We start from the raw sequence: 27082 nt of genomic DNA, 5'->3' as shown, positions 1-27082 counted from the left end.
CAATGGTAATACCGAATGTCGGATAATTCCGAAATTGAGATGAAAATCACCCTTAATTCTATCATAATAAAAGTCTCTTTTCGGAATTATCCGACAGTTTTCGACATTCGGAATTACCCGAGTAAACCTTATTAAATTTAAAGATAAGTCAGGGTAGGTAATTAGCAAGTAGGTAGGTACCTAACTAAGATTCGTGTCTCACCGTTTTAGGTAAACAAAAATCCCTAGAGGCGAAAATCGCCTGGTTTTTCAATGCCTAATGGTATTCTATGTTGTAGCATTGCCTTGCTAAGGTCACAAGCGGTATTCGCCATCGGTAAACAGAGCACGCAACTCACGGAATGTGAGGATTTCACTCAATACCTATCACAATGGGATAATGGCGTCGCTTGTGAGGTTATATTGCTCGGACGTGTTCAAAGTTGAATGGTTAGGCGATTATGTACGCGGAAGTGGTTTTGGGCTGTGTTAGGGACATGCTTGAAGGTTTACTAATTACTAAATAAATACGTACTTAGTTTGTTTGGCCACTCATATTAGCTCCTAAGATAATCAGATTCTATTGTTAATAATTTTTAAAGGTCATTCGTGTTAGTCATAGATCGACTTTAGATATGTTTCGATCAGTTACTCGACAGAAGCACCATTGCGAGAAAGGCCTGCGACATTCTACTACTTTCGCTTCAAAGAAAAATTTAAGTAAAATGTTAGTAGTAGTAAAACACTTTATTGTACAAAAATCAAAACAAAACAGTAAATAAGTAAATTAAGGTACCTGTATAATTCGTCATCACTACTAACTTAAACAAACGACTGATAAGACTAAATTTTAACAACCTTGTTAAATGTTTGTAGTAGAAAGACGACCATATATTTTTATAATGCGCACTCGTTTTAACACCTCTTTCTATAACATCATAAACAAAACCAACCCAGCCATACAACGCCAACACGAACCACGAAGGCATCGTCACCTCATTTAATAAATACCTCATAAACTAAGATCTAATAACGATTAAGGTTAAAAATTAATTATAATATGCAGCATAATATTTCCCGCCGCCATAAATGTCCAGTCTCCTGCAGACCAGCACGCATCGCAGAAACTAGTCTCTTAAACTAGAAACGCCTAAGTGCCGAATAAAGCCATTTTATGCGTCCTGTGTCTAATGGCTTCCGTTTAGCAAATTATGATATCATTAAAATGCAAGCTGGTCGGTGGAGGTTAAGAATTTAATTAGTAACTTGGATTTATTGCAAAGTCAAAATGTACAAGTATTAACTAGATAGGAAGGTTGAAACAGGATTTCACTTTAGAGGTTAAATCTACAATAAAAAATGTAGAAATAACAGCTTTGAAATGAAATTCCGAATCGAAGCTTTAGAAATTAAACCATTCTCTCTCGGCTAAAATTCACGAAAACATCTACGTAGATAGATTATTAAACAATTTAACATAATTGTGGTCATGAAGCTGATTGTGGATATTGGAACTAGTGAGTAATTAGACCCAATAGATTTTAGATTGTAAATGTCACTCTCTCTCTAATCCTTAAGGGCTAATTAAAAACTAATAAATAGAGAAAACGCGCGTACACTATTACTTGATGATGTACTATTAGATTTAGTACCCAACCCGACGCGTCAAGACATCAACTACATAGTACTTTGTAGGCCTAGCCCTCAATGAAAAGCTTTATCTAACGACCTTCCTAGGGTTAGGAAAGCGGCCTTAATACATAGTTGATATTGCTCTACAACCACATGTCAGGTCGTTTACCCACAGGTCAGATCGAGGTCGGCGTACGTGTCAGTTGTTGCCACTGGAATTCGTAAGTGGACATTTGCTTGCGTTGCACAAAACAGCGTTTTTAGGTCGCCGTGCTGCGTTTCAATTTCCTGGTTGAAATGTCAACCTGTCATTTGTGGACAGTTTTAATTGTTAACTATAAAAACAACAGTGATATTTGGTTACTTACTGATAGGTTAGCCATGTCATAGCCATAGCCAGGTCATGAGTTATATATTTAAGAAGAACATTGTAAGGGGTTATTTACTTTGACACATTTTATAAAATTGATAAAATACAACAGCATAATAATATAGGATATGTTTTTCAAAGGGATGTTCTTAATATCCTATTAAAGTGTTGTATATAAAATACATCACTACATCTTATAAAACAAAGTTTTCTGTACGAAACAGTCTGCCGACTTTAGCGGGGGAGACGTCAAATGTATTGCTATTTCTACATGATTTGTACGTAACGTACAAATAGCCATGTCAGTTCATATAAAAGTTTGCACAATTGTAAGGCGACTCCAGTTATTAAATGCTTTAAACCCAGAAATCGTTACAGAAAAGAGACCCAATTGCTAAACCTGTCTTTTGTCTCCTTGATGTCAAAGTGCGTGCGTGCGTGATCGGGATCAAACGTTTCGAAACCCGTAGACAAGCATGTCGCTCGTGTGTAATTGCGGCCATTACACGTCACAATAGAATTGGGCGAACAAGCAGGTCCCGTGAAATTGCGCTTTTTAAATACTTTCTACTGGGGTGCTATTGCAATTGCTTGCAGAACGCAGGCAAGTCGTACAACCATATTAGTAACTATGGATTGCGTTCGCTGTTTGTACAAAGCTGAAGGCCTACCGCGAACCACGTTCGACGTTTTGGCTCTCTGTCGCACTTATAAATTCGTACGTAAGTGTGACAAGGAGGCAACACGGCCCTCTGTTGATTGAGGTCGCAGTTACAGTCTCGCATCGTTAAGGTCCATCAATCGATAAAAGTTTGAGCAGTTTTAAACTCTACAGGTACTCGAGTCTAGTACATAGATTTGAGAAATATCTAGAAAAGATAAATTTCAAGACTCGGTCTCGTTACACACAGTTGTAAGTTGTAACTCTACTTACTTACTTTACTATTTGGTATAAGTAGCGCCTATTAAAGATATACAGATTATATATTTATAACGGAATCCTTATTAGGTAGGTACTTACCTAATCACATTTTGAGTCATGAGTGTCATGACACATTTGAAACATATTACAAAAAGACCCGAAATTAGGTTTGAATAAAAATATTCAATCTGCGGAAGTCTTAAAACTGTTTCAAATGTATACTCATAAAAGACACTTGTTAATGCTTCTAATCACACCTCACCTGTAGGCCTAGCACATGATTCGCGCGACAGTATCTCGCGGCGAGATAGACAACCCGTCTTTTTCTATGTAAATAAAAGAGGTACGGGTAGTCTATCTAGCCCGGGTGAGCAGTTGATTCGCCAACACTCGTTAAGCATTAGAAACACACGGCCCACGCTAGCAACGTTTTCATGTTTACAAAGCATGTGAAGACAATGATATATTGACTGTTACGTGTTGTTGGAGGCAATTTGTAGAAGTGGATGTTTACCGGAATGATCTGAGTTCGAGAGTACCCTTGCTTCAACTGAAGTGGATTTAGATTAATCAGAAATGTTTTAGGTAGGTACTTCCAACCTGCCGGCGTATTATAGATGGCTTTATCGATCTTTAGCCACGTGATAAAATAACTGTCACTTTTTAACATCGTGTTTTATCACACTGTCACGTAGTCAAGAACGACCATCATATCCGTACAGATTGTTTAACGTGAACCAAGAAAGCTAGGCTATTTCATTGAAATTTGATGATGACACAGGACACAGATGGATGCTGTCATGGATCGCCTAAGTAGTTGGTTGAAAATTTAATTCACGATTACTAGAGAAAAAGGGTAATGATAAACGGACGAAGTCGCGGATAGAGGCTAGTTTTTAGGGTTCTGTACCCAAAGGGTAAAAACGTGACCCTATTACTAAAGGGGCCCACTGATTAACAGTTCGCCGGACGGTATCGGCCTGTCAGTTGTTCGGAACTGTCAAAATTTTGTTTTAACTGACAGGCCGATACCGTCCGGCGGACTGTTAATCAGTGGGCCCCTTAAGACTCCGCTGTCCGTCCGTCTGTCTGTCCGTCCGTCTGTCACCAGGCTGTATCTCATGAACCGTGATAGCTAGACAGGAAATTAGAAATCACTATTTTCTTGTTATTTTCATAAATGTTCTAAATGCAGGTCAACAGACTTGACACAAATCACCTTGAACATTACTTCTGACTTCTGACCAACATTTATTAAACAAAGGAATATAAAACTGCAAATACAATTGATAACTTGATTTCACAATTAACATATCGTGATATCGTGCTAATCGATTATAGTTTGCTCCACAATAATCAACGATGATAATTATCATTAAAATTTACATAAAACGAATCACGCGCATGAAATAATATGCACAATGTAAGTGAATTGGTAGCTTTTATGCAAAAATCGTAACAATGTTTATACTTATATGTTTTTTAAGATCTTACCAGTGGCTTTTTCCTTAATAGATTCATATATAAAATTAGGTATCTATAAATCGTAAAAGATCAGGACTGTAAATGTAATAAATTTCGTAAAAAATACTATTGTATTTCAATAACAATCGTAACAGATGTTTTATAACAATGCTCATCGTTATGTAAAATGCCAAGAATTTTGTATGACCTTCTGTCATAGGATTTTCTATTTAATGGTAATCGCAATCTATTTAGTGCAAAAACCTTAAGACGTTATACCTACTTGCTTTTACATTTATAATAAAGACATACATATAGGACATGTTGCTAGGCAGAGTGATGGCAGGTGGACTAAAATGTTAACAGAAAGGTGGCCGCATTCAAATGAAAGAAGCGCCTGGCGTCCGTTGGCTCGTTGGGTGGACGACATCCGGAAAATTGCGGGTCACTTCTGGATGAGATTAGCTCAGGATCGGGACAAGTGGCGTACTAGAAGAGAGGCCTATGCTCAGCAGTGGGCGATAAAGGGCTGATATGATGATGCTGATGAATAAAGACATAAGACAGTGTTGTACCGATACCGGTTGTACGAACCTGTCATTATATCAAACTGGAGTTTAATTCATATAGCGGCATTAATTTAAAAGAAAAGGATCATTCGAAAAACAATAAAGTACCTATACATTATAATTACCAAGCGGTCGTGACGCAAGTGCTCCAGATATCTCAATTGGATGTGTTTATCATCCATTTTTGGAATCTTTCAGCCTTCGGTTCGAGTCGAGTTCCGCCAATCACTGATTTGATTGCTTTTAACTTTCGCACCGGTTTTTCTCGACCTGACCATAAAGACGGCGTTTATGTTTCGAATCGGCGATAAACAATGTTCGTAAAGTGACCATTGATATAGGTAATTCGAGTGACCAACCGCAATGCTTTCAAATCAGCTGAATAACACGAGAACGCAATCAGTGTTCGACGACTGTCAGTGACAATTCTGTACCACTAATAACTTGATGTCAATTTCTTTACGGGAAAGTCGTGGCAACTGCAAGGGTAATTAGTTGTAATGTGGTATACTAATTTGCAATACTAATATAGGTAGGTTTTATATATATTGTTGAATTGGTTGCTTTTCATTTAAATAGATCCAAGATTTAAACTAGATATTGACGACCTTTACAAAACAAAACTTCAAAACAAATTCGCAAATTGCAGGGATATTTTCTTTTACTCCAATGAACTTCGTGGTATGGTCTTGGGTCGTCCCATTCGTTTTTCGTCAAGTTCTTAAATTAGTCCTATTCTGCTTTCGTCACTCATTCTACATTGAAAGCCATCGACGATTGTGACGAATGTAGAATGGGTGACGGAAGCAGAATAGGACTAATTTAAGAAATTGACGAAATACGAATGGGACGACCTAAGACGATACCAACTTCGATTTTCGCGTTTATCAATAGCCCAACCTACCGAAGACCTATTAACTAGCATGTCTAGCACGACTTAACGAGACGAAACTATCCCTTAGGGTGCCTTAGGTAATTCAAGTGACGCTTGATGGACCTATAAAGTCCCGCGACATGTATTGAAAGACCTAACAAGTTAAGCGAAGAAGTACCAGGAAAAGGAAAAATCAAAACGCCACAAGCATATACCCGAATTATGTCTTTGACGTATTTTTAATAGACTGTATATAATAATTTACATTACATAGGGTCCTATTTTCCCGCACTAGTGCGTAAAATAGCAGGGTCAAACACAAAACTGTGTTCGCGTCTTTCCTGTAGACATACACAAGAGTTAAGGGCTATAAAGGTTAATTTTCTTATTTAACCCTTATCCACGTGAAAAGGTCCTCCTTTTATTTACAGAACTATGATAAAATCATTACTTACATGCCCACAAGCTGTTAACTATTGCCCACAGGAGAGAAATTTACCGTGTTCGCGCGAACTGTACATTTTTCTCTCCTGTTTTTTTTCTTCTAATGACTTTATCATAGTTCTCTGAATAAAAGGAGGACCTTTTCACTTGGATAAGGGTTAAATAAGAAAATTAACCTTTATAGCGCTTAACACTTGTGTATGTCTACAGGAAAGACGCGAACACAGTTTTGTGTTTGACCCAGCAGTTTTCGTGCGTATGTCAAAAGTTTAAAGGACCATATGTACTGTAAAGCGTGGTACGATACACGTGCTTATAGGTAATTCGCATCCGATTCGAACTTTAAGATTAAAGTTCGAATCAGGCCGTTAATGTATGTATTGGTTAAGAACGTCATTGATTTTACAGACCGTTGATAATGTGTTAAGAATTTATGAGTCGGAGTCTGCTCACTGAACTGTAACTAAAGTCCAACGCGTACATTTTTAAGGTTCCGCTTATAAAACAAAAATGGAATAAAAATAAGAACCATAGGACGCTTAGCAAATGTGTACGATGAAGATTTCAAGGGGGCTTTACTGTCTTCTAATTATAATTTGCATGCATATCATCTGTGTTTCATTGTTATCATTTCATTAGGTAGTGTGTATAGAAATGTGTATATCTTTCCTTTAGGTACATATATGTATACTTAATACCACAATTAATTCATAATTTTAACTTTTGTGTACAAAAAATACCTACGTCGTGACGATACCTAATATAGGGTAAGTAAATTAGGATAAATGAAAAAGGTATGTGGGATAAAAAGTATGAAAAAATACGGGACCTCCAGCGCTCCATCATTTCCACTTGACCGCGCAGCTTTTTACAGAATCTCGATTAGAACCAGTTCACAGAGCACACTGGAGCGAAAGAGAAATCCAAAATAAAAGACGCAGTCTCCGACCTCCACCTGTAGCCGCGTCGAATCGTCACTTTTCACCCGATAAGCGACAAAAAGCGGCAAACGCGACACTTGTCGCGATGACGCGACGCTTCGTGACGGCCCGCGATGGCCGCGACGCACGTGACCTGTGGTGTCATTCTAAGAAGAGACGACGCCGATTTGACAAAGCCAAACCAGTATAAGTAACTCCTTGACTACGCACAGTTGTTACTAATCTCAAGGAAGCACTAGACTGGTCATAGCAACTTAGCCTGTGATAGCACAACTAATAGAGAATCCACGACCTGCACCTGACTTTGGGAAGTCACAGGTGAGTCCAATCGGCGGTCACGATGGCCGTGCTTCTGATAAAAGTGCTGTGGAACCAATGCAGCACGAACTCGAACTGTTTGTCCTCCTTGGTAACGTTTTTTGTGAGGTTGCAACCTGTTGCGTTCCGGGGTTCAATTGTGCTAACGTCATTCATCTTCAATACTACTTATTAAATATTTAAATTATGGTAGATTGGTAGAGGCAACACACATGGTTAACTTGCCCAAATAGTCGAGTTGCAACTACATATATCGCAAATCCAAAGTGACGTAGACGTCGTAGCAACATTTACCTACTAGTAATAGTAAAGCCAATTTTGCCGCGTATCGCGTGACGATGGTTTCCACAAAAGTTGATAGGTACCAAAAACATTGTGCAAAGTGTAATACCCCAAAAAAGGGACGCAAGGCGTGCTTCAACGCAGACTTGCTGAAGATGTAACCAGGAAACTATTTATGGACGGAGATTATTACTTGACACTGTCCCGATTTGTTTACATTGTGGTAAAACTGTTCGAGCAAAATGGGTTGCTTCCAACCATTACGAGCACCTTTAGGGCGACATTAGTTACTTATTGACGTTGGAAATCTACTAATTCACAATATAACTAATAATACAAAGGCACCAATAGAAACCGTTCCCATATACACCCAGACAGAATACGTTATCATCCACATAGCATTCCGCAGGTCGTCCGGCGCGACCTCGGGCCCTGCTCTGCAGTCCACGCACGCGCCCCGCATCCGCATAACCTTAGTCGCCTGCGCATTGCCTAGTACATGTCAACGGAAAGCTAAGGGGAGAAAAAACGAATGTTTTAATGGAGTGATTTATTAGTGATTGATACGTCGATTATTGTATTTGATTGGGGTTATTAAGATTTTGTTGGACTTATATAGACGCCGTAGTAAAGTTTCTTAGCTAGTTAGACGAGGTAAGTACATATTACTTAAGTATAAGATTTACAAATCAAGCATATTTTCAAGACAAATCCTATAAGGTGCATGGGGGGGGCATTTCGACTACGGGATAATTTCAACTAATCGAAATATCTTCCATGTTTTACATTATTAACTAGAGTCACACACAACATCACACACAGCCCATGTTTTTCACTATCTGGACATAGGTAATTATATGGCACTCTAGATAATAATGTATGTATGTATGTATGTATGTATGTCACTTTATTGCACATAAACAGGTTTACATAAAATCTTACATGGTTTAATGTAAACCATGTAAGATATTTCGATTAGTTAAAATTACGTCGCAGCTATTGAGTATTGGAGCATTCCACGGGCTGTCCCGTACAAACGCATTTTATTTCCTGTGTTGCGACTTTTTTCTTGGCATTTAAAGCAGGCGATTATTTTTCTGTGCATATTTTTGGCCGTTTGTCATAGAAAAGGAAACTCTTATACCTTTAAATCTTCAGAAACTTCGCGTTTGTACGGGACAACGGTAGACAATTTCATGGAATGCTCCATTGGAGATAAATTAGAGGCTCTCTGTCCATTCTAGGAACCATCCGTATCTAAGCCACCACAACTATTAATACTTATCAAAGGTTTTTTCTATCAGCATCACCTAAGTCTGAAATCTTTTGTCTCGGAGCAAAAAGGGCTAACATCTGAAAAGAGCCAGAGCTCGGTAATTCGATATGACCGATCGGTTTTTTGCCGGTCGTTCTGCGCGGTCGGACGCGGACGCGGCGCGGCGCGGTCGCGCGCAGGGTTGACAACATGACATTGACATCACACATTTTTCTTAAATAATTTAAATACATAATTGTATAATATGTTAAGTTTTCTTTGCAAATTTTTTTTTCATAAAGTACCTAATTGACGAATACTAAGAAGCTATAGTCTTAGGTTTTAATCCTGGTAGCTCATAGTGCACGAGTGGTTTGTTTTGAAATGACCGCCAACAAGGCGCTATTGGCGGTCAGGCTATGGCCTAAATATGGAAAATACCTTCAACTCTGTTGAAATTGAAAATGGAATAAATTACATTTAAGTAATTAGTGTTATGGATAGAGGACTGCAAGAATTTATAATATTAATTATAATTAGAATAATTACCATACATTCAAGTTTTCCCCTCCACAACAGCAGCAGGCGTGGCTCACTCCGCGATTTCGTCGCTTTGCTACAGGTAGCTAAAAGTGCATCCGTTCCACCCCAATTTTGGGGAAAGCCATAAGCCGCGCGTGGCGCTGTCGCCACCTAGCGGCCATATCTGTGCTGATCGTAACAGACGCGTTTGTTAGAGAGTGAGTCTTCTGTACCTAGTACTATTATTTATTCTGTGACAGCAGCAACCCTACTGGCGAGGTCGCGACCGGCGGCGCGACCGCGACACCGCACGCGGCGACGTGATCCATCGGTGAGAACGCACTACCCACTTACTGCCAAAACGACACATCACCCCTTCAAACTAACACCCACTTACGTCCTTTCGACAATAACAGTTAGGCTACACATGGCTCGGTTTCCTGGTACAATTGGAGACATATTTATTGACCTTTCGTGCACCTTATCTCGAGTGAATAAGGTTCAGATAGAGGTCTTCGACTGTATGCTTCCAATCCATGACCTCAACAAAATAAACAACGTTATTGTTTTGATTTGAAATTTAATACCCTCTGACAGAAATCTCAAGGACAATAATAGGACAGAACATGCGTATGAGTTTTATCAGCATAACCTAGAGATACATAGACTGTGTTGGAACTTGGAAGGATGTACCTTATGTTAGAATTAAATTTTGTTAAGATCTGGCCGGAGAAAACACCAAATGGGGATTCGTGGAAATCAAGGAGAGAGCTAGGAAGCCCAGCAGTGGGACACTCAGATAGGCTAAAAAAACCGGGCAAGTGCGAGTCGGACTCGCGCACGAAGGGTTCCGTACCATAATACAAAAAAAAAAACAAAAAAAAGCAAAAAGAAAACGGTCACCCATCCAAGTACTGACCCCTCCCGACGTTGCTTAACTTTGGTCAAAAATCACGTTTGTTGTATGGGAGCCCCATTTAAATCTTTATTTTATTCTGTTTTTAGTATTTGTTGTTATAGCGGCAACAGAAATACATCATCTGTGAAAATTTCAACTGTCTAGCTATCACGGTTCGTGAGATACAGCCTGGTGACAGACGGACGGACGGACAGCGAAGTCTTAGTAATAGGGTCCCGTTTTACCCTTTGGGTACGGAACCCTAAAAAGATCGAAATTGATTCTGGGACTTTAACTTATGCTGCTGATTGTAAATTGCAATATAGGACGCAAATAAGCAGTCGATACACCTGATCAGATGGTTATACAATTACATACTTTTATTATACCTGAGTACATGTATGTACAATTGTACATATTTTGGACACCTGCCGAAAAGGTTTGCAAATATGTTGTCAGCCTTAAATATGGGAATACGCTCTTTCCTTGAATGGTTGAAGGTTGAATCGGTCCGGAACCACCGCGGGAAACAGTTTATTATGTTGTGTAACTTGTGCGAGGCAAGACTAAAATTTTATTTTACCGAGTATTCGGCCAAATTCTCAATTCGGTACGAGTATAAACAAAAATTGTATAATCGATGGTTCCAAATTTTATTGTAATCTGGTACTAAAGTGATAGTTTTCTTTTAAGTACTTAGGTAAGTATTTTGATCTGATTACATTTATATAAATGAGACAATCTGTCAGATTCCTTATAAAACGTGAATCAATCGGGACAAAATGAAACCCTTGATTAGAGTTCGGTTAACCGAACGGAAGGAAGAGTTGGCGATAAATTGCCGTAATTTGCAGAAAGAAGCTATTAACAAGACTAAACGTTTCGCTTAATGACTAGCGGTCTGTTACTAACTACGCCGGATTGCTGAATTAGACAAGTCTGTGACTTCTCCTTGGCGGTTATGACCGTTTCAGATTTGTTGATTATGTTGTAGGTTACGCTAATTATACGCGAGGAATATACCTACGTTTCTTCACATTAATAAAAAAAAAAATTAAACTCGACTGTACCCGTTTGTTAAGGGGCCCACTGATTAACAGTCCGCCGGACGGTATCGGCCTGTCAGTTGTTCGGAACTGTCAAAATTTTGTTTTAACTGACAGGCCGATACCGTCCGGCGGACTGTTAGTCAGTGGGTCCCTTTAGATACTTGAACAAATCATTTATTAACAAAATTATAAGCGATATGGTTAAATACAACCTGTATGTAGTGTATGACTGTATGTGTATATTGTGTATACATCTACCTATTGAAGCGGAATTGGAGCACCAATTTTTTTTCCTTATTAATTCATAATGCATTCAATTAAAATTAATATTTAAAGTAATTTCAATACATAAATAATCAAACTGTTATTTTCACATAAAATCCACATTCATATTAGGCTGACTCATATTATAGGGTGGTTCATATTGGCCACTACATAGTAATTGGCCACTCCTAACAAATCAGAAAGAAACAGGCCCTACAGGTCACCCTTGGTAACCTTAATTGTACCTAGGATTGCCTGGCGTCCGTTGACTCCGTTGGCTCGTTGGGTGGACGACATTCGGAAGATTGCGGGTCACTTCTGGGTGGGTACCGGGATAAGTGGCGTACTCGAAGAGAGGCCTATGCTCAGCAGTGGGCAATAAAAGCCTGATATGATGATACGAGTATACCTACCTATGTAGCACAACTTTTACCTAGGTAGTTAGGTACACCTCAGACGCCACTAGGGTTGCCAACCGTACTATATTATATAGTATTGTACTATATTTTGGCTCTCTGTACTTACTATATACTTTTGGAAAAATATGTATATAGTACGCTAAAATACTATTTTTCCGATTAAACGTATATTACGCTCAAGTTTAGTATTTGTGACGTCCCACGGGTAAAGGTACCTTATGGCGGTTGGCGCTTACGCTATTATTAACGTCGCTCCAATTTTATTGCGGCGCTATGCGACGTAAGCGCCAGCCGCCATAAGGTACTTTTTGCCGTGGAACGACACATTTTATCTAAAAGTACTATATTTTTTTGAAATGTACTATATTTTTGATGCCTTATTCTGGAAAATACTATATATTATATAATAATTACTTAATACTATATATATATATTCCACCAAAAAAAAGTTGGCAACCCTAGACGCCACGTGTGTCCACAATAAGAACATGCAAATGGGTGAATCAACTTTTCCTTGTCACTAGTTGCCATGGTTACGGTTTCCTGGGTCACTATTAAAATACTAGTTATTTCGTATTTAAATGAACCAAACTTAATTTTTCTTATATTTATAAGGCTTTTCCATAATGGGACATCTACTAAGCACGTTTGTAGAACATGGTACAACAGCTCTTCTAAGAAACTATGCTACTATTGTCTCCTGGCTAATGGGACAGAATAACAACAAGAAATAGTTGACCGATCCAAATACTTAGACACATAAATTCTATAGTACCTATGCAAAAACATATCAACCTAACCTATATCTTATCTCATTGCAATAAGGTCCAAGAAGTTTTTAGGGCAGTATTATTTATTCATCAAAAATGTAAAATGATAAAAAAACAGGTCTAAGAAGTTAGATACAATGGTATTCTATAATACAAGTTCTATTAAAGTACATACATACCTTTAGAATAAACCAACACGGGTCCGTAAGACCAGTGCCTGCGGTTGAAACCCTACACCGCGGCTTGAACCCACCATTCACTGTTTGTGTTGACATTGCGCACAATGCGCGAGGAATTAAAATATTATGCTTACAGACTGTTACAGAATCTCTGATGCAAGATGATTGTGCAACTGAGATGAAATTGTAAGGGTTTGTGTTACAAACATAAAGTTTTACTTTAAACGGGGGAGTTACACTTCTAAACATTTGTAAAATGTTCGCGCTACAATGCCTGATATAACACAATTTTTTTTAAATGTTAGGACATTTTTACACTGATCCACCTAGTTCCACAGTAAGCTCAATAAGGCCAGTGTTGTGGGTACTTGACGATATGAGTGACGATATAGTAATATTGATATACTTACATAGAAAACATCTACCTATATACATAGGTTAACTTAAAAATATACATTTGTGATAAATAAATGGCCATGCCATGCCAACTAGGTTAGGAAGCCAAAAGGCTTGATTTGACACATTACCTTATGACTTTGTTTAGGATCATGTACATATGGTATTATCACATTTCTGCATTTATTTTATAAGTAAAAGATTATTTTTTATCTCCCTCGCTGCTTCGTCACTGGCTTATGAAGCTGACGGGCTACCGCGAAAACCGAAATTCGCAAATTGCGGGGATCTTTCTCTTTTACTCCAATGAAGGCGTAATTAGAGTGACAGAGAAAGATGCCCGCAATTTTCGAACTTCGATCTTCGCGTTTATAGCCCTGATCTTATTTCCAAATTCCGAATTGAAAGAACATCGGATATCGGATAATCTACATTTCACGCAGTGCATCTTATATAATAATGTCTGATATTTACATGTAAAAAAACCGGACAAGTGCGAGTCGGACTCGCCCACCTAGGGTTCCGTACTTTTTAGTATTTGTTGTTATAGCGGCAACAGAAATACATCATCTGTGATTTCAACTGTCTAGCTTAAAACTAGACCGTTATCGGTTCATGAGATACAGCCTGTTGACAGACAGAGAAGTCTTATTAATAGGGTCCTATTTTCACCTTATGGGTGCGGAACTTTAAAAACACTTTTATGACTTCCCTTACTAGGATTCAGTCCCAAGAGCATCGTAGGCGGGATCTCTAGGCCGTTAACAATATAGCAACGTCGACAATTTAACGACACCAAAATGCTTCAAATAAACCCTGTTACGTTCACCACGCGACATACATCATACATACATTCAGGACAAGAGCCTGTCCCTGTAACGCCTACGGACAACCCACATCCGATAGCATAGAATTCGGTGACCCGCCATGTCACTGAATATTTATCAGGGGCTGCGTAGGGTCGCCACGTGCTCCTGACAGCCGTGTATAATCCGTTCTATTATTGGCGTAAAATGTAGGTGTATGTAAAAATAACACCTTTACTCCCTTATTCATAAATGCGCTACAAACCTCAATAGGGTATTTTTCTACTAGTCAAATCATTTACTTTTTTAGAACTGTCAAAACGATTTGCTAATATGGAATTTATATGAAACATTACATCGTGACGTCCCTGTCAACTCAACTACTTTTTATATTTCTATCCGATTTATTAAATAGAACTTGTGTTTAAAAATAACTCCTATCTGTGTTTTTCTAATAATTATCTGGTGCTTTATTTCATGCATGGTGTAAAATAGTTTATTTTAAATACACTATAATACCCTATTAGCTAATAATTGTTTGTCTTTATCTGTCATTTTGACTTATGTATTTGTAAGAAGGAGAGAAAACATAATTTTACATCAGGCCCGTAAAGTTTTATGAATAAGGGGGTTAGAGTTCGTCTTAGGCTCAGCTAATTTTGCACTGACTTAAATAGAACAACGTGAGGAAGTGTCATTAAAACAGTCATATACTCGTATTCATAGATATTTGACAATAATGATGACCTTGCCACGTACTGTCATTGCAAATGCCCCTAAACGCAGGGTTAGCTTAGTCCGACTCTATTCATGTCGTATTTATACTAAAACATTTTCTTTCCATTTTCAATCACCAAAGGGTCCATTAGGGTTCGGGCTTTTATTGGCTTTCGCTCTTATTGACGGACATAAAGCTTTTTCCTATCGGATTCGGAATGCGCGTCGATATAGATATATAGATATATATAGAGGAGACCCTTATGTACAGGAAGCATAAGTTCCCGTCTCTGATGGAAAGCCACTTATTCACTTTTTTACATGTACCTAATAAAGGACCCCGCAGCAAACATAGGGAAAAAGTGGTTTCAGTTAAATCTCACGAAATTTTAGTATGTTAATTTGGCTCTCCTGATTATTTTTTTGTATGGGCTCAACTCTCTCATATCCATTTCCGGTCCTTTATATCCATTTCCTTTGGGCACTTGCAAATTAAATCGTTATTTTATCTAATCAAAGCACTAGATAGAACCTTAGAGCATTTAGTAACTGGAGATGTCATCGATGTCATTTTCTTTACGAAACAGTCTGCCGATTCTTGCGGGGGAGGGGACGTCAAATGTATTGCTATTTCTACATCATTTGTACGTGACGTACAAATAGCCATGTCATCCATACAAAAGTTTGCACAATTGTGCAAGTTTTTCGGTAGAGGGGTAGGTAAGCTCTTAAAGGCGACTCCAGTTATTAAATGCTCTAAGGATAGAACTGATATACACACACTGCTTTAACAGCCTTTATATTAACCCCACTGACTTCATCTCGGAAGGCATATGATAGATATTTATGACATCCTGGCCCGTTGACGCGTTTAACGAACCGCTTTAGGGCAAACGATAAATCACGATAATCAATGTTTATTGCTAGCAACTGGGCATTTTATACGCGATATATGACCTACTGTCTATGTGACGTTAATAATAATCTGTTTTGGTTCAACTATTTAGAATCAAGTTTCTGGTCTATTCATTAAAATACGTGTGAATCATACAATCCAAATCCAATGTCGTCGAAATTGTGACGCGTTTAAGTACCCTGTAGAATGAATTAAGATTAAAAAGTTCCAAAAGGAAAGTAAAATTCTTGCGGAATACAGTTCACTTGTACCTAATTAAATACTTTAGGTATTATTGAAATGTCTTATGTTTTGTTTTTAGGAGCTAACAAAATATAATTTATAAGCCCTGAATTTGTATAGGTAAATACACCGAGCCGCAAAAGTACATGGCCAATTTATTAATGCATTCATTAATAATGTATCTATGCACTTTTGCAGCTTGGTGTAAATATGCATGTCCCATGCCAGTACATGCCGTTGAGATTTAAATTTGTTAACATTATATGATATTAGACTGATATCTTTATTCTTATAACACTTTAAACTCTCGCGTTTTGTACACATATTTAATTACACAAACGGGTCTACCGCGATATAATTTCATTGTTTTTACCCTACCACACCTGGTGCAACTCAGCTGAAACGTCGGAATTAAAGGTAAAAACGATTAAATTATATCGCGGTAGACCCGTTTGTGTAATTAAATATCTTTATTCTCTCAGGGTCAATTTTAATTAGATTAGGACATATCCTAACGACATTGATAATGATGGCGCCCCTAGTCAACGCCGCGACTAGAGTCCCAATGAGCCACTTCCGTGCTTACTGGTTCCTTGTGCTATTGTTTTAAATTTTAGAGGTTCCGTTCATTTGTTATAGTGGCTTTGTGAGACAGAGATATAAATAATACTAAATTAAAACTAACAACTTAGGGTTGCTAGTTTCATTATATTATCATAGATATATTTAGTTCAAGTTATTTACTTATTTGTCTGTCTTTTTCATTGAAATAAACTTCCATTAGGTAATTAACAATCAAACATCTGTTTCTAAGATATTGTTAACGTTACTAATAAAAATCTACCTAATTGGTTTTATTCACACGCAGACGTCACTTTCATCTCATGAGGTAGGTACGTACCTACTATAAATAATATAATATGGCCAATTAACATCCATTACCTGTAATCGGTATAGATATTAGCTATTATGTGTGGAAGCGGCAGTGTAAAGAAGAAATCGGTTTCATACTATCCTATTCGTCGGTGGGGAGGGCCTAATCTGTAAACACCTATTTTTGCATTGAGGACCCCTATAATAACTTAAAAAATAATCTTCATTTGATTGTGAATATACATATAATAAAAATAAATCCTTCCAGGGCACTATGCCCAAAGGTCAAAACGTCCAAGGAGTCAATATGTCCAAGGAGTCAACACGGCCAAGGGTCAAAACGTCCAAGGAGTCAATATACCTAAGATGTCAAAACGTCCAAAGAGCCAATGCCGAAGTGTTAAAATGTCCAAAGAGTCAATTAGGTATTTAGTAAAAATAACACCAACGGTAACGCCAAAGAAGATGTTACACCTGGGACAAAAAGTAAAAGTATCTTCTGTGTTCCTGAAACTTTTAAGAAAAAGAAGGATCGCAACGTTTTCTTAAATTTTTAGGAACAGAAAATGTATTTATTTTTTAGCTAGAAGTAGATCATTGGAATGTTTATAATACTTACCTATAATTCTTTTGAGAGATTGCGACACTCATTGATGCTTGGAGTTGGCAAATAAATAAATAGTGTCCGACCGAAACTGGTGGTAGGAAGGTATTAAACGTAGAGTTACTGTTAGTATTAATTATTAATGCTGTTATTGAATTGCCGTCTTTAATTGCTCATAGGGAATTTTGCTGCACAAAAGTCTATCCGCCTAATAGGTAGGGGTTATCCGCAGATGGTCTAAAACGCAAAATGACTAGTGTGTTGTTTTGCCTAAATCGCAATTAGTCTACATCGCAAATGGTCTAGAACGGAAAATGCCCACTTTTTATATGACCACATTTTACATAGGTAGGTTAGGTTGGTTAGGTATCTTCAAATGGCCGAAGGCAAAGAATAGGTCGCCATCGGTATAAAGTTAAGATAAAACGGAAAAAATAATTCGGGCATTTTGCGTTCTAGGCCGTTTGCGATGTAGACTAATTGCGATTTAGGCAAAACAACACACTAGTCATTTTGCGTTCTAGACCATCTGCGGATAACCCATAGGTAGGTATTATCTATAGACAATATAGACATCAGCTGACTGAAAATTAATCTGCCTTGTATAAATAAATTGTTTTATTTTGTACAGTCAGCAGCAGAAGTTGCTAAGCGGGCGAGGTGTTCAAAATTACCATAATGCGCTCTTATTCTTTTAACACTAAAGTCCCGTCAAGATCATTATGAACACCTCCCCCAAGTATTGCTGCTGACTGTACCAACAATTTTTTTCGTGCAGTGTCATTTAGGTGCATGTGTATTTTTTTTAAACCAAATCGCAAATGTTAGGTATATTTTCGTCGTCATCGTCTAGATTGTGTGTACAGTTGACGTCAAAGATATGTTTACCTACACTTTTCCAACTAACTCCTTTGTAATAAGGCGAAAAATGTAAACATATAATATCTTTTAACGTCGACTGTACAGAAAAAACCTTAAAATGTTATTGTAATGGATTTTTTTTCTCCCTAAGCTAAGTGGTCAAGATAAGATCACTTGGAGTGAACTTAGTCAAATAGGTAGGTACTTATCTACCTTTCATAATATTTGCGACATCTTAAACTTAATAATAATAATCTTACGTGAGTAATTGAGTATAGACCAGATATCACAACAGCGATCATAAATAAGTATAAGTAATATTATTTATTGAAGTCATTTAATTGCGAACCAGTTGCCCGCAAAATATCTATTAGCAAACCATCCCAAGTCTTTATGGCTATGGGATTCAATATTGCAAAGTTGGAACTTACTTAATATCAATGCGCATATGAAACGTAAACCTTAATTGGAAGTAATAATTCTCGTTAGAAAAATAATCTGCATGATTATGATACTTACAACATACTTTGTCAGGGATAGGTACCTACTTTGCCAATTTTTGTACTTGGACCGAATTCTTATTGGAAAAACAGCTCTTGAGAAATCTTACCTTTTAGGTATTTCCAGAGCGATTCCTCCGCTGCTGTTATATTCCTCAGTTTGTCGGTAAAACAAAAACGTCCCGTAGCCACCAATAGATCACTTTCCACTGTCCACATACACTGTCCTGTCGGTTATCAATCAATGTCAATAGCGCAAAAAAGTGAGTTAAAAATGCAGCGTTTTTCCCTTTTGTTTGATTGGTCGTTTCGACGCGGACAATGTTATCGGCAGTCAAAAGTCAGGCACTTATCAGCAACGCAGTAGCATGCGCACGTGGGTCGGTGCGAGCGGCTGAAAACACGATCCAACACAACCTCAGCGCGCCAAACAGACGGGCCGACTGAACATGAACAACACTGAGTCACATCCACACGCACACCTCGCCGCTCAACAGGTGAAAACGCCGCTGTGTTGGTGTCAAGTGAACTCGTATACGACCTGAACTCGTGTGGAGGTTACCCAGGTGAACCGGCGCGGGTGTGTGGGTGAACCATTTTATTCGTGTTGGACAGATTTATTATTACCGGTATGCATATGTGTGAGTGCCGTCCACAGGTTGTCGGTGTATGTGCTGTGTGTGGACGTGCGGTCACATGTCACCCGCGCATGTGTGCTGCCTACCTGTTGTGCCCCCGCAACTTATTAGTTTTGTACTTCTTTTAGGGCTGCACTGGAAGATGTATTATCCTTTAAGACATTCATTTCTTTTGTTAAATGTTTTATAAACTTCGCGATCGGAAGCAGTGGCAATTAAGTGCAAAGGATACAGGACCTTGAAGTTTTAAACAAAAGATAAGATCTAAGTTAACAAGATTGATTAAACTTTCAAATAGGTGCCTACATTGGGTTGGACCCTATTCAAAGTTGCATAGCTATCTATGCAGGGCACAGGAGCTAAAACGTCACAGATAGGACTTTAACTCGCTGCTCAAGGCTAGTGCAGGTGGACTGAAACCCATCAGGTCTGGACACTGCCCAGTCAGCATGCAATCAGTGTGCAGTGTGTGTAAGCGTGCTGCATACAAGTTGCAACCGGGAGGCAGTCCGTCTATGTCTGCAGTTCTGCACCTACCCTTGTCGCAAAAATTCTAATTTAGTCATAGATTTATAAGGCATAGATTCCTAGTCCGTACACCCCTAGTGAAGCCATTTCAAGTGCGACGTCACGTCACACTCGCATCATCGTATTCGAACGGCCCTCGCAGTACTCAAAGTCAAATCGGTCTGTGTACACCTCCCGTTTAAAAATCAAAAACTACAGGAAAGATGGTTGTTAGTACAGTGAATGGGTGTCACAACACATCATATAATAAAAACAAACCGCTTGATATTACATTTCACGCGTAAGTATCGAATTTAATGTGATATTTTTACATAATCGTAAATACAAAAATCCTAATTTTCGTCAGCCGCCATTTCTTCTAAATGTTGCCAGTGTAGTGAATATTTTTTCCTCCAAATGGGACATGACGTCTACATTCTAAAATAAATACGCTCAATGAAATTTCATTGTATAATTATAGAAAATTATAATTAAGTTAATTATTTAGGTAAGTATTTACTTTTTTCTTATTTTTATTTTGTGTCATGTTCGTTTCAGTTTTCTGACTGACCTACTTCTGTCTGCGAGATGGAAGGAAAGAAATAGACTAAATCGGAATGACGCAATATGAAAACATTGGAAACGGACTAAACACAGTCGAATATGCTCTGTCCTATTTAAATTTATTCTTATTATTTTATTATGCACATTTGTAAAATAAATAAAAATAGTAAACACTTATCAGCTATTTATTTAATACTTATTTCACAAAGTACAGAAATGCAATAAATCCTAAAATAAACAAAAAGCTTTTGCTACAAAATCGAATCTACACACTTCCAAATTATTAATAACCAAGTGTGGATGTTGTTAAAATTCCCCTACTTTGAGAGAAGTAAATGAATACTGGCAACATATTTTGTATGTATGTGTGTTGTTTGCTGAGCGTAAAACACGAGCGTTCCACGCACACATCGATCGTGTTTCGGCTTCACTTTTGGCAGGTTAGCCGTATGGAGACTATCTGTCTATGCGTTATTAGTTTAAGAATTTAGTATATAAAGCAGAGGCTGTAATGTCGGGTCAGAGGCCGACCAAAAAGAGATGGCGGGACGACCTCGACGCATTTTGCAGTGATTGGCGGGAGCATGCCCCAAGGACCAAACCCATTTACGAGCAATAGCGCGTAAGGCTAGTCCTGAGATATACGTCGATGACCAAACCTTGATGATTGGCGGAAGAAAGGAGAGTCCTTTGCTCTGTACTGGGACACAAAACGTATGTAGGTACCTAATTATTGTTCAATGTAGCTACAATGGCTACAAACTATTATCATCCTGTGGTCTAAAATCGTGCCACATGCACTAAGCCATTATGAACTTTGTACAGCGTAAGGTCACGGATGTTTAGCATTATTACAATACGTATTAACGTTCTGTCACCTTGACGTAAGTGCAAATACGTCCTTATGCCGCGAACGAGTAAGCAGTAACTACCATCGTCGGAAAAGCTAATTAAACTTTAACGTGTGGTCAATAAAAACCTTAATCACTCACGCGTTAAAACTCCTCTACGACCTTTTAAGGAAAATACAGAGTACATGAAAAAACGTCGTAAGTACAAGTTTACTAATTGAAAACTAACCTTAACACTCGTCATTTAGAGTCGATTTTGGAGAGCGTTGTTTTTTGTTCTTAAGGTAGAATTGTAGTTGAAATATTAGGTCGTGACTCGTCTATTTGTATTGTAATTTGCACCTAATCAGACGTAAAACTAGATTGATTATCAACTCCTTGGGATTGCTCGCAAGTTGATTGACTCTTTTGTTCTTTTGATGTTTGAAAAGACAAGAGCGATTGTGGAGTTTCTAGTCGTTAGAACCTGGCTACATTAAATGCGAGTGGAGTTAGCAGAGATTTCGCATGACCAAAAATCTTGGGGAATTAACTTTTTTTTATAATACGTTGGTAGCAAACAAACATTCGGCCCGCCTGATGGTAAGCGGTCACCATAGCTGGACGCCCGCAACTCCAGGGGCGTTGCTGACCCTTTAAAAACTTGTACAACATGTATCTTTTTTGAAGCATATTGTAGCCCCTCGAGAAAACCTCGACATGGAGCTCAGGCTGTGGAATTTCTTCAGGAAAGTCCTCTTAAAGCGCACAGAGCGCGACCATTTTGGTCCTATACGATTATTTACATACGATTTCGGTGTAGGTACCCAGTATGAACAATGTCAAGTTGTAAGTAGGTACCTACTGTTGGTACAGTAAAAAGCGATGATAGTTAGGTAGACACCCATTAGCAGATTTTAAAATTACCCGTCTATCAAGCTTACATTCCTATATTTTATAAGATTAGCTTTTTTTAAGTGAAGCCTCATTAAGGGGGCACTGATTAACAGTCCGCCGGACGGTATCGGCCTGTCAGTTAGAACAAAATTTTGACAGTTCCGAACAACTGACAGGTCGATACCGTCCGGCGGACTGTTAGTCAGTGGGCCCCTTAATATGTAAAAAAATTGCCAAGCATTATAGTCAAGACTACGGTGTGCAGAGCTCCGTATCCATACCACCCCTCCCTAGGCGATCTTAACTTTGGATCAGGGTCGTGAAATCCCCGTGGAATAGCTTCTCTTTGACGGTGTCCCGCGAGTTACGTCTATCTCTGGTCACTAAGGGTACCTATACCTATGTGGTTAGCAAAGCCGAAACTGGAGCGACACCTAAGAATTCGTGTTTGACAAGCAATTAAATGTTGAAATAATGAAACGGCTCTGAAAATATACATAATTCCAAAACCAGTAAAACTCGTACACTTACATTCCTTAAATACCTAAATAACCCTACTTAAATACAAACCGCATTATTAAACAATAGCATTTCCATTTGTATATTTAATAAAGTCACCCAAAGGGGTTAAGCCAGATACTGTAATGAATAGATTGCAACACGAGCGCTGCATTATCTTACAATGTGCATTTAATGGTGTACGGAGTTAACATTGGATAATAAGGCTATTTCATAACCCTGGGGAATATTTACACGCATTTCAATTAACAAACAACGTCCGGAACAGGCGGCGGAGTACGGTGTGCAAGATGAGGGCGAGCTACGAAGATTAAGTATTCTAGACTAACGGCTCGATTCGGAAAATGAATTAGATTTCTACTAGACTTCAACAAGTTACGATATGTATAATTAAAAAGATATTTGTAAGATAGATATGTCAAATTTGACGTTTCCGCGGTTCTGGAGGTCCTCTTGAACGATTTCGACAAGTTATGACTTAGATATCCAAGTCACATCTAGTCGATATCTAATGTTGATCTAGTTGAACTCTAAATCGTCTCTAGATCTTGTGATTATCTCGAAATCCGAATAGGGCTATTAGGTATGTGATAGATGTGCAGAAAATTATTTCATCTTTAGACCTATCTTTCTACTGTAGCAGGCGTGGCTCACTCCGCGATTTCGTCGCTTTGCTACAGGTAGCTAAAAGTACATCCGTTCGACCCCAATTTTGGGGTTTGCCATAAACCGCGCGTGGCGCTGTCGCCACCTAGCGGCCATATCTGTGCTGATCGTGACAGACGCGTTTTGTTAGGGCATGAATCTTCTGTACCTAGTACTATTATTTATTCTGTGACTGTAGCCAAGCGTGGCTCACTCCGCAATTTCGTCGCATAGACTCAAGAGAAATCCATGCCTCCTTTTCTACGTTAGTATAGGTAACGTTTTCATAAACATTTATTTATGTCAAGATTAACCTGCTGGGCGATGGCCTTTGCCCAGCAGTGGGACACAATATAGGCTAAAAAAAAATTTACCTGCTACGTACGGGCTACGGCGCAACGCTACGAGCGTAGCTTAGCTAAATATGAGTTAGTTTTTGTTATGAACTTATGAAGTAAAATGATACTTATTATTTTGTATTTATTAGGTAAAATGAATTTTCACCACACTAGCTCGGAAAGGCTTACTTTGCACTTCAAAAACTGATAGCAAAGTTGCGTTTTATTCACATGTGAGGCAAAGTAATCAAATGCAAATTTTGAGTTGTTGTCTTATGTTTGCTGGTAGAATTGACTTTTAAATGATGATTTTGGATGATAAATACTTAATAACATTCATTTGGATTTGATTTGGTTTGATTTTGTTTGATATTTTACATTTAATATTTGCTTCGGGTTGGTGTGGTGTGGTGAAAAATTTTGTGTTTTACTCGGGGGCAAATTTTGTTTAACCCTCGTGCTTTGAAACCCTCGCAACGCTCAAGATTCCATTTTTCGAACCACTCGCTACGCTCGTGGTTCAATTTTGGAATCTTTCGCTTGCTCGGGTATCAATATTAGCAATTGTTTTACATAATATATGTGTGTGTTATGCGTGTATTATGTTATGTTCGTATTCGTGGGAATTGATAAGTGTTTTCTATTTTATTAAATACAATAATTACAGGCTTGTTAAGATTAGTTATAAACATCTCGACGAGTACTTAAAATACAGTTGTCATTTACCTATAGCTTATATTAAAATCGTTGCCAAATATAACTTAATTCAAGCTATTTCTTCTCTGCCTCGCTAAACTTATCTTCATAACATAATAGTGTGTACGTGTTTAGGATTTTACTTTTATATTTATGTTATAAACAACTTGAGAAGAAAAAAATATAGTAATTAAGTATATCATATTTCCCACCGTCCCGTCCACCATTTCGTAGCTCCCTCGCACACCGTATAGGATAGCATTCTCGTTTTAATTTATTCAGGTCCGCAATTAAGGCCGTGTTCTGGCACAATGGGTGCGCGGGCGCGGGCGATGCGACAATTGCGCGCATATCGCTATCGCCCCATCGCCCTGCGACCTGTTGTGGAACAACGAATGGGGATGTAAATAATATACCTATTTATAATTATGTAGTACCTATACAGGGTCATTTTTGGACAGTAAGCCATATTGTGCGAGGTGATTAGGTAGGTCATACCAAACAACTTTTTCTATTCGACCGGCCCCCAAATCCAAAAATAATTGGCCTTCCCATAGAAAACGTCGACAACCGCTCGACCGAAATCTATTAACGGCCAAAAAAATTTTTGATTTCGGAGTAGGTACCTAATAATCACCTACGGTCCAAAAATGACCCTGTATAAAAAAATATCAGAAACGGGTTTTGTACTCAAATAACATGTTTAAAAATATGTTCTATATACTCTTAAATTGGAAGCTGCGAAATGTACTGCAAGTAATGTCCAAAAATCACAATGTCCAATGTCATTCATCATCATCATCATCATCTCAGCCATAAGACGTCCACTGCTGAACATAGGCCTCCCCCTTGGACCTCCATACATGCCGGTTGGAAGCGACCCGCATCCAGCGTCTTCCGGCGACCTTAACAAGATCGTCTGTCCATCTTGTGGGTGGACGTCCTACGCTGCGCTTGCTAGTCCGTGGTCTCCACTCGAGCACTTTTCGACCCCATCGGCCATCATTCACCATCATCATCACCAATGTCATTCATCGAAATAAATTTAACCAAATTTTAACCAAAAATGATTTACTTAGGTACGACAATTATTTTCTTAAATTATTGCAAACATTTGTTACAAAGTAAATTACAAAAGATACTTAGGTAAATAACTAGTCTTATGTACCTACCTACAAATTTTCTCAAGACTTTATCCATGTTCGAATTTGTATGGACCGTTTGTAATAGGCGAATATGAATTTGACTCCTATTTTCTGGCGAGATCTTTAATAATGTATTCAAAACAATTTAATTCAAAAACTTTAATAACATAAAAACACTGGTTAAATAAAAATACAAAATACCTACTTAGTAATTTTTTTAAATCACATTAATAATAAAATTAGCTCATCTACTCTGCTATACTTGCGCATATGACGCATATCCCGTGGGGAGACACTCCTGACTTCGGGCAAACTCGGATCCGTTCAGCTCAGGGCAGCATTTGAATCGCTGTCAAAATTCGGTCATGTAGGAAGTGTCCTTTCTGTATGGTAGTACTATTATATTCTGTGTTCGCCTATCGCCCTGCGACCCGCAGTATTAAAAACAAATTATATCAGGACCCGCGTATCTATGTTAATATGGTAACCGGCCAGCCTTCCCACGGACGGCGACTTGGTTTAGAAATTGTTTTAATGCGGATGGAATTTAACGATGCCCTATTAAAAGCTTTTGAAGATCTATCGAAAATATTAATAATTCGTGTAGAATTTTTAGGTATAGTTATGCAACATTTATTTATTTGTAGATACTCCTAGTATTTGTAGATACTCCTTTGTTTTTTGACAGTGTATGGTGTTTGAAACGAAGGAAAATATTTCCGCGTCATTTTCCTTTTTACATTTCAAATTGCAATTTCGTTGATTATACTGGCAAGTCATTTTAAATTGTTTGCTAGTTTAATTGTAGTTAGGCACTGAAATCACTAAAACACCCAAATCACTGAAACCACTGAATATTTATGAACTTCCTGGAGTTCTGCGGGAATATTGAAATAAATGTACATGTATTTGTAGGTACTTAGGGCCCAATTCGGATTATCTATTAGATATCTTTTAGACATCACCAAGATACGATAACGATATGTTTAAGATCTAACCTGTCAAATTTGACATTACGCAATTCTGGAGATACTCTTGAACGATTTCCATAGGATATGACTTAGAGATCCAATTCGCATCTAATAGATATCTTACTCTATCTAACGTAAAAGTGACATGGGTTCCCCGAATTGCGCTGCAAAAAAGAACTAGTTGATATCCAAATTATAACGTATCTAGTACGTGTCGTCTCTTGTGAATATGTTGAAGTTCGAATACGGCAGTTACTGTAGGTATTAAAGTTGCCAGTTTACCTTG

General features: G+C 38.1%; 1 protein-coding gene across 2 annotated transcripts in view; it reads right to left on the bottom strand.

Moving 5' to 3' along the window:
- LOC134670096 (sterile alpha motif domain-containing protein 11-like) overlaps positions 1-19510 on the bottom strand; it is a 250446-nt gene extending 230936 nt beyond the window's left edge. For both annotated transcript variants that reach the window (XR_010099013.1, XM_063527785.1), the window contains exon 1: positions 19157-19510. The gene's annotated coding sequence lies outside the window, so the exon portion shown is untranslated. The remainder of the gene's footprint in view (positions 1-19156) is intronic.
- Between the last annotated feature and the right edge of the window lie 7572 nt (positions 19511-27082).

The sequence above is a fragment of the Cydia fagiglandana genome, chromosome 13 (genome assembly GCF_963556715.1).
Source record: "Cydia fagiglandana chromosome 13, ilCydFagi1.1, whole genome shotgun sequence".
NCBI classification, from domain to species: Eukaryota; Metazoa; Arthropoda; class Insecta; order Lepidoptera; family Tortricidae; genus Cydia; species Cydia fagiglandana.
The sequence above is the reverse complement of the archived record's forward strand: the minus strand, read 5'-3'. Positions and strand labels throughout refer to the sequence as shown.